The 9,004-nt window shown below is 31.1% G+C and overlaps 1 long non-coding RNA gene across 1 annotated transcript; it reads left to right on the forward strand.

The window, feature by feature from the left end:
- The first annotated feature begins 5,511 nt into the window (after nt 1-5,511).
- LOC134252718 (uncharacterized) lies at nt 5,512-7,544 on the forward strand. Its single transcript, XR_009989008.1, has 3 exons — nt 5,512-5,685; nt 6,439-6,504; nt 6,817-7,544. It is a non-coding gene; the product is annotated as an uncharacterized LOC134252718 (long non-coding RNA).
- The last annotated feature ends 1,460 nt before the right edge of the window (nt 7,545-9,004 follow it).

The following is a 9,004-nucleotide window of genomic DNA, read 5'->3' on the forward strand; positions in this document are numbered from 1 at the left end:
CTTGGAGGGTATTGGTTGTGGCCCTCTCCTGCCCCCAGGGAGCGGTGGTAAATTTCGTGTGGGGGGTAGTCGGGGTGGTCCTCTAGAAGATCGTGGACTGGGAGGTGGGGAATCATCCCTTAGCTGTGCATTTAAACTTTGTTTTTTGAAACATGTTAAAAATTTCATACACATGAACATGGTAGGCTATACATGTATATAATATACATTTTATGATCTGCATACAAGTCACTAAACCCAGTTGTGATTAACCTTATAATATTTTACACAAACTTAATCATGCGACTGCACCAATCATGTTGGTATGTCTGACATGAATATATATTCTCATAGTTGGAGTAAGTTTACCTCTATTTAGTTGAAATAATCAGCCTGATAACTGTGTACAGCTAAAATATTATAAATGTATTGCTTGTGCGAGTAGCTTTCATGCATTGTTTGATATTCATAGATTATAATAGATGATCACAGCTGCCATATTTGGCAAATATGAATAAATGATTGTGAAAATAATTATGTATAAAGGTAATGTATATTAGTTTTACTAAAAACTTTCCTAACTATAAGTCTATTCTTATCTCCAATGATATGCCTCATAAATCTATCCTACAAAGTTCAAACTAATTGTCCAATGCATTTGAAACAAAATGAACAACTTTAATTAGTAAAATGTAAAATTTCCCTGAATGAACTTAAAAAAGAAAACATTGAATCATAGTCTTATGAATTGTTCTCAATCCAAACTTCATGCAACATTGTCGAGTTAGTTATTTTTAATATGAGTTAAATTACATACACCTTTCAAATGTGCAAAGAAAAATTAAATTCTTGATGAAATCTAATATTGGTGTGCTGCTAATTATTCAATGACATGTACCTTTCTATTATGTTTCCTTAGGTTCAGATTACATGGGTAACATGCAATATGTTCTAACAATGAAAAGTTTATTCTTCCTTTTACAGAAAGCATTTTTTTTTAATTCTTAGAATAATTAAAGTATAAACTTTAAAATAATTTTTTTTTCCAAATTCTTCATCGTGTTCATGATCGATTGCTTTCATTTATATAGGACTACAATTCTTCTTCATTCCCAATAGGCATATAAATAAAGCAGTGAAATCATGTACAGTTGAACTTCAGTATCCCAGACATTCAATATCTCAAATACCATGGATATGTTGAAGTATTGTGGAAGTCCCAACTTATTCTTTTATCACCCTTGATATCAATCTCAAATACTGGGAATATCATATATCTCAAAGTTTTTCTCACACCTATCAAGTTCTAGCAAACAATGTTTGACTGTATTCAACCACTAGATTTTATTTACGGAACAAGTTTACACTTTTATACTTTATTTCTGTTGTTCTTTGATGAAGAAATTTAACTATTAGATTTGTTAGTTGTTCACAAAACTATATGTATAAATATGCAATAGAGATATATAAATTCAAATAAATATACTTGAGTATAAATATTAGCTTCATACATTAAAAACATGCTACAATACTATCATTAATATGTATTAGCTTCCGACTACCACAATCAAAAATGCAAACTACAAACTATATGTGTGTATATCCTGTGAAATCACTAATTTTCATGGGGAGTCAATTTTATTGCTTTGTATTTTATGATTAGAAGAGACCCATAAATTCATGTCTGCCATGAAATGTAAAATATTAAATAACTTAAATTTCATACTTCTTCGACCATCTCTGGTGAACCAATTTTTTTGTAAGCATGAAAATCTGACCCTACAAAAATATGTGATTTTACAGTATATAATTTAAATGTGTACAAATGCCATAAGTAAAACATACACAAATGCCAAAAAAGTATAACATAATTATGTGAGGGAAAAACTAGCTGCCACCATTTTGAAGTATTGTGAGCCAGTAAAAAGGAATGAAAATTCTGCCTAAGGATTAAGACAATCCAGTTACACGCAATCCACTTACTTGTCGATAGCCTCGATTTGGAATAGCAGGGGGAGATAATTTATCCCGCATTTTCTCATAACTTTCATCAGATTCGCCCTCAAATTCTGAATCTGACTCGTAGGACGAATCAGAATGCTATACAAGTTAAAGCAGATCGATTTATGAGCTTAGAAGTTTGAATTTGTTAAAAATACCATAATTAAAATAATTTCTTAACATAGAAATCTTAAAGGTTTCCCCATTTATACCAATTATAGGTTTAACAATCATTGAAAACTGAACAATAATTCAAACTGGTAACCTAGTCTGAAAAGAATCCTTAACACTTATCAAATGTAAGCATTATTGCATGTACAATCATGAAAATGAAACATGATTTCAATATTTTCAACAATCTGATCTAAGAAGTTATAAATACATCATTATCATAATTATTATCAATTCATTATTCTTATTAAATGAATTGAGTTCATAAAATGATAAAAATGATGAAACTTTGAAAAATGGCAAGCTGCCGCCTAATTGTTTCATGTAGGTATTGGGGGAGGGAAAACAAAAAAAGTTGCTAATTATTTTGCTTTTGACCCAGTCTATTCATGTATTTGATGAAGAATTTAACTTAGTGACAACCCAACAAAAAATTTCTGCTTTGGACCTGCTTTTCTATTTACTCTGATTCAATTGTTTGAGATATAGCAACAGTGTAATGCAATGTTCAAATCTCAAACTTTTCCAAGTGAAAGGAGGTCAAAACTTGTTGAGTGACTAAAGGTATGAAAACTCTAGAAATATGTTATTACAAAACTGGAGTAGCTTTGACACAATATATGTGCTTGTGGTTTTAAAAAATATCGGTTATATAACTGCTACTTGAGACATGCAATAATCTGTATCATGAACTTCATGGAAAACTGAACATTGTCAATAAAATCAAAATTTAACAATTTTTTTTAATGGAAAACACTTTTAAATTACTTATTTGTTTGGCATAATTATTAATTATTTAATTGTTATGTTTCTGCACTGTCAATATTTCCAAACATATTTAAAAAATACAACAAAATTTTTGGCAAAAACATAAAAAAACAAGATAATTCTTCTTTTTAAATCAAATATCTGATTTTTTAATTCCTTTGTTTTAATAACGCACTCATATTGATGAAAAAAAATTTAAAAGCCTCTTCATCTTTATCCTATATGTAGTAAGTTCCTTCCTCATGTTCCTCTTCCCTTTTTCAGACGTGACTGTCATTCTGTAAACCCCCCCATACAAAAAAAAGGTACATATAGGCATACCTTTTTTGTGCCTTTTCTGTGCCTAATGTGTACCTACTATTATAGGTACAGAAAAGGCATACCTATTCTGTACCAAAAATGAACTTAATTTTTTTCTAGTGTACCTAAAATGTACCTAATTTGGACTTTGTCATTTTACAGTGTGCCTGAAATGTGCCTACTTTAGACTTTGTCATTTTTCAGTGTACCTAAAATGTACCTAATTTGGACTTTGTCATTTTACAGTGTGCCTGAAATGTGCCTATTTTAAACTTTGTTATTTTTCAGTGTGCCTAGAATGTACCTATTTTGAACTTAGATATTTTCCATCTTACCTACTATGAACTTTGTCATTTTTCAGTGTGCCAGAAATGTACCTATGTTGAACTTAAATATTTTCCAGTGTGCATAAAATGTACCTACTTTGGACTCAGTCATTTTTCAAAATGCCTGAATTTAAATACTTTTTTAGATGACTGGTTCTTTGTATCTGGGTGTGGGTGGGGTGGGTTGTAGGGCTGGGGTTGAATTATCATTCAACATTTTGTGCATTTAATTTTTAATAACATTATACTTCAGATTTCACATCATTATTTCAAGTCCTCAGTATAATATATAGCGGTGTTGTGGAAAGAAAAAATGGGGAGGGGTGATAACATTGTTACTCTCAAATGCCAAATATGTAATTATCATTTATTCAATTAATCTTCTTACGGAAAATAAAAGGTAAAGATCCATTTCTGTTCTTAAAATATGCACTAGTTTGTCTTAAAGAGTGTCAGTTCTTAGTAACTTTGATTAACATTCTCTAAGACATAGGGGATTGTCTTATAAACACTATACAATTATATTGACCTTTAACACCCCCCCCCCCCCCCCCCCCACTACACACGCACTTGCTAAATTATTATTATTTTTTTTTTTTTACATGTCATTTTATCAAGTTTTTGCATTTATAAAACTAATTCTGCAATACTGTGAAATATGTCAATTAGAGACAGGAAATCACTTTCCGCTTGAACGCATACAATACACAGGTAATCCACAGAGAGATCAGGTTTAGTCCATGCACCTAGTGAAGTGGACACAAAGTCATGTAACCAACAGCCAAATCTGCTTAGTTACGATGCTTCTCTGTATTATTCTTGCAGTATAATTCTATAATTTCTTTTGCTCTTAAATAATTTAATGATAAATGAATGTTTTAACTATGTGAATAAACTGATAAACTATTAAGATATAAAACGTTTTAAAAACTAAATACATTTTTTTTTCAAAACCATGTTTGCTAGCAAACCCCTCTAGTTGTAACAGATACAACTTTTTATGATAAATTATCATTAATAAAATTTATATACACATCTCTATGTCCAGTAGAGGTCCCATTACGCGATCACTGCATCTCTATCTCTCTCTCTCTCTCTCTCTCTCTTTCTCTCTATCTCTCTCTCTCTCTCTCTCTCTCTCTCGTACATTTTGTAACTACAAAAATGTTTGGGATGTTTAGATTAATTTTATAGGGTGAGAATTTATATCCATTAGACCAGTTACTGGTGTATTTTGAAATGGACTTTGTTTATCTTTGAATGCAAAACGATGTCGATTTCCTCAGTATTCGGTGTTAATACCGGATGACCTTCACCCTGCAGAAATTGTTAGTGTATCACATGTAGTTCTCGACAAACCACAAACATGACAAAACGGTGATTTCATTAGATTTTTCAGCTCAACATGAATGGGTAAAATACAGAAGAATAAATTACAGAATGAAATAAATAGAGATGCTTTAACTTTTACCGGTAGCAGGGACCTATATACTGGTAGTATATATATAGGTCTCTGCTGGTAGTTAGGCAGTAGCAGTAAAAAAAATGTGCACATTTACAGAATTTTCATACAAATAATAGCCCCCAAGATGCACAAAATACAGGTGCTTATCATTTATAATTATTCACCATGTTCACATACTAGGCATTTATGGATTGTATACTGTAATAATTTACATACATGTATTTCGATGTTTGTATCACTCTCTGGTGTTAGTTACATTAATTAAGATTTTATAGTTGAAATCTAACATGAAAGAAAATTATGAATAATTAAAAAAAATAGGGGGCCTAATCAATTTGAGGGTGATTTGTTATGTAAACAAACACAAAATAGTAATGGCGGTCAAGATGGCGGTTCAATTGTTTGCCCAAAATAGCCACGCTAAATTTCAAGGATTTCTTCGCAATCGGCTTTCAGTTTAAGTTGGGGCTTCATTAAATAATTGTTAAATGTTCATTGTTATAATTATAAATTGTTTACACGAAATATTTTATGAATAATTTAATAAATTTTAATAAAATCACGTGACTCCAGCGAAGTCTACGATTGGTCAGTGGAGAGCGCGGACATTTCTGAGACGTTTTGAAAATTTGCCGAGATGAAAGCCTAAAAAAGAAATCGGAGAATTATAGTTCGGTAAGTCTTTATTTCAGTGTAAATTTTCATGCTGCTTGTTGTTAGTGTATTTGTGCACGTAAAGAATGCATTAGAATGTGAATATCAAGTGTAAATTTTACGAAGTTCTAGGTAATTGTACCGTAGATTTTTGGTTTGTTTTGATTCAAGATGGCCGTGTAGCCAGTGCTACAGCCTACACATGAATAGAAGACATATAAATAATAATTATTTTGTTTAACCTGATGTGTAACAAGACATAAAAAGTGTTTCACAGTTTCAGAGTCTTTTAAAAAAAATAATACCAGAAATTAACGTGTCAATATCGCGGGAACAGGTTATGTACAGTAGCCTCTGCATGAGCATGGCGATAATAACAAACAGAAATTCAAATGATCAGTGTGAAAATTTAATCATTGGCATATGAAATTTGAAATATAAAGTAAAGGCACTATTTTAAAAAAAAGGGGGGGGGGGTTCTTACATGTAATAGTTTTAATTTAAAGTATCAAAATTACAGCATTTATAAAACATAGTATAACAAAATTAACTGATTTGAATTTATGTTATAAGTTTACATAAAATCATTTAAACCCCATCTCTCCACTTGGTTCATGCCAGGGAAAATGAAGGGGGGGGGGGTATGACACACATAATTTATTTAAGAGTGACAATGTTTCAGTATTATATTTAAAAAATATTATGTATACAAATTAGTGTAAACTTTGTTAATAATAATGTCAGATAATTTCATGAACAAACTTTCTTTTTCAGCAAAATTCTTGTCCCCTGTAGTCATTGTAAACTTGGGGGAAATGCATAAAGACTTTAACTCTGTCAGTAAGTATGAAATCTAATCTGATTTTGAAAAAAAATATAAATATAGTAAAATTAATCACCACTTTTCAAACTCCATTGTAAATTTTAGGAATTTCAGATGCAGATCGTAACAGGGTAAGGGGGGGGGAGTGTCCAAATCACTTTTAATTGATTAAGTATATATATATACATTTAATTACATAATATATACATAATGCAAGTAGGAAGGAAGTTCCAGACTCCCTGGACCCCTCCCCTATAGATTCACACATTGGATTTAATATTTTTGAAAATAATTTCAAAGTGAAGACTCAAGAGCAACAACTTTTTCAGAATTGAAGGGAATGGCATGAAAGAAGGAATTGCGTGGTACATTCAAATGGAGGATCAATTTTTATAAGGAGTCCAGATGAAAATCGCAACTGTACAGAAATGAGTATTTACCCTGGTAAAAGGTCTATTACTGTGCAGAAAATTCTGTGGTGCCAATTGGGTAAAAACTCTATGAAAGTAATGAAGATTACATGAATTGCACATGCAGCAAGTGAATAATGTGTGGCCAAAAAAAGGACATGAAATGGAGTATACTTTCAATACCTTTACGGTGTCTTTGTGTATTTACATTGCATTAATTATGTTTTGTATATGCTGAAAAGGTGTGTTTATTTTTTTCTTGCAAAGAATGATATTACAAATATCATTATTTTGTTAAAGGTAACAATATTAATTTTTTTTTAAATATAGGAGATTTGTCATATATAGATTCCGTTTTTAGAGAGGATTTAAAATAGTTATTTTTCATATATATTTTCATGTAGCATCATATAATAAATTTTTACTTGTTTTTACTTGAACCTGATAATAATTGTTAAATTCTTCCTTAATATAGTCCTGCCCCATTCACAAGGAATGATAAGTATGTATTTTTCATGTTAGGCCAAAAATTTAAAAATTTTTGTTGGAGAAAGAAATTTTTAACTCCAGGGTTTTGTGGTTGATTTGTCGACAAAAGCCCATTTTTTGATATGCCTAAAATGTACCTTTTTGTTTAGTTATGCGGTGTGCCAATAGTGCTTTTTTTAGTACCTAAAATGTGCCTATTAATGATTTTTGGTACAATATAGGTACCTTGTAGGTATACTTTTGGTATACCTCTGGCATACTTTTGGCACAGCCTTGAAGGTACCTAATAGAATGATATGTGGGCACTTTTTAGGTATGCCTGGAATGTACCTACTGGTCTAGTTAGATGGTGTGCCAATATTGTGCTTTTTTAGTACCTAAAATGTGCCTATTAATGCTTTTGGTACAATATAGGTACCTTGTAGGTATACTTTTGGTATACCTCTGGCATACTTTTGGCACAGCCTTGAAGGTACCTAATAGATTGATATGTAGGCACTTTTTAGGTATGCCTGGAATGTACCTACTGGTATAGTTAGATGATGTGCCAATATTGTGCTTTTTTAGTACCTAAAATGTGCCTATTAATGATTTTGGTACAATATAGGTACCTTGTAGGTATACTTTTGGTATACCTCTGGCATACTTTTGGCACAGCCTTGAAGGTACCTAATAGATTGATATGTAGGCACTTTTTAGGTATGCCTGGAATGTACCTACTGGTATAGTTAGATGATGTGCCAATATTGTGCTTTTTTAGTACCTAAAATGTGCCTATTAATGATTTTGGTACAATATAGGTACCTTGTAGGTATACTTTTGGTATACCTCTGGCATACTTTTGGCACAGCCTTGAAGGTACCTAATAGATTGATATGTAGGCACCTTTTAGGTATACCTAAAATGTACCTATCTGACTGTTAGAATTATATGCCATACCATGTATAGGCATACTTTAGGTATGCCTCATTGTTCAATCTAATGTTTTATGTGTGCCTAAAATGTACCTATATGTGAAATAGAAAAAAATAAATCATTGAAAAGTATACCTTTAGTATGCCTTTTTTGTACCAATTTGCTACCTATACTTGAAGAAGTGGTTCCAAACTTGTATACTTTAGGTATACCTTTTTTGTGCCTATATTTATCAAGAATAGGCATGCCTAATCTGTACCTTTTTTTTATGGTCATTTTTCTTAAGTAGTTAATTATTGTTTTCTTGCGTTGCACTTAAGTTTGTCATGGTAATTTTAATTTCTAGTGCAATTAAGACTAAAAACGGCATTTTTTTAATATAGTGCATGTTGTGTTTCATTAAGGACATTACTACATGTGAGTGGGTACCTAGTCCTACTAATACATTGTTGACTGTTAATCCTTGGATTATGTCCCAAAAATAATGAAGATATCCTCCAAACAATAATGAATTGATTTTTTTTTCCTTTCATTTTCCTGGTTTTTAAAAAAGTGCTCCAATCAAACCAAAGACATGAAAAAAATAAGTCTTTGAAATACTGCTATTTAAATTTCTTATGTTTTAAACTAACAAGCTCATCATGAATAAAGATAATAATACACATATGACGTTTTTTCCTACAGAGGTGTTTGTAAAGCTTGA

This window comes from Saccostrea cucullata, unplaced genomic scaffold, assembly GCF_032062105.1.
Source record: "Saccostrea cucullata isolate Sc308-1 unplaced genomic scaffold, CSIRO_AGI_Scuc_v1 ctg19303, whole genome shotgun sequence".
NCBI lineage: Eukaryota > Metazoa > Mollusca > Bivalvia > Ostreida > Ostreidae > Saccostrea > Saccostrea cuccullata.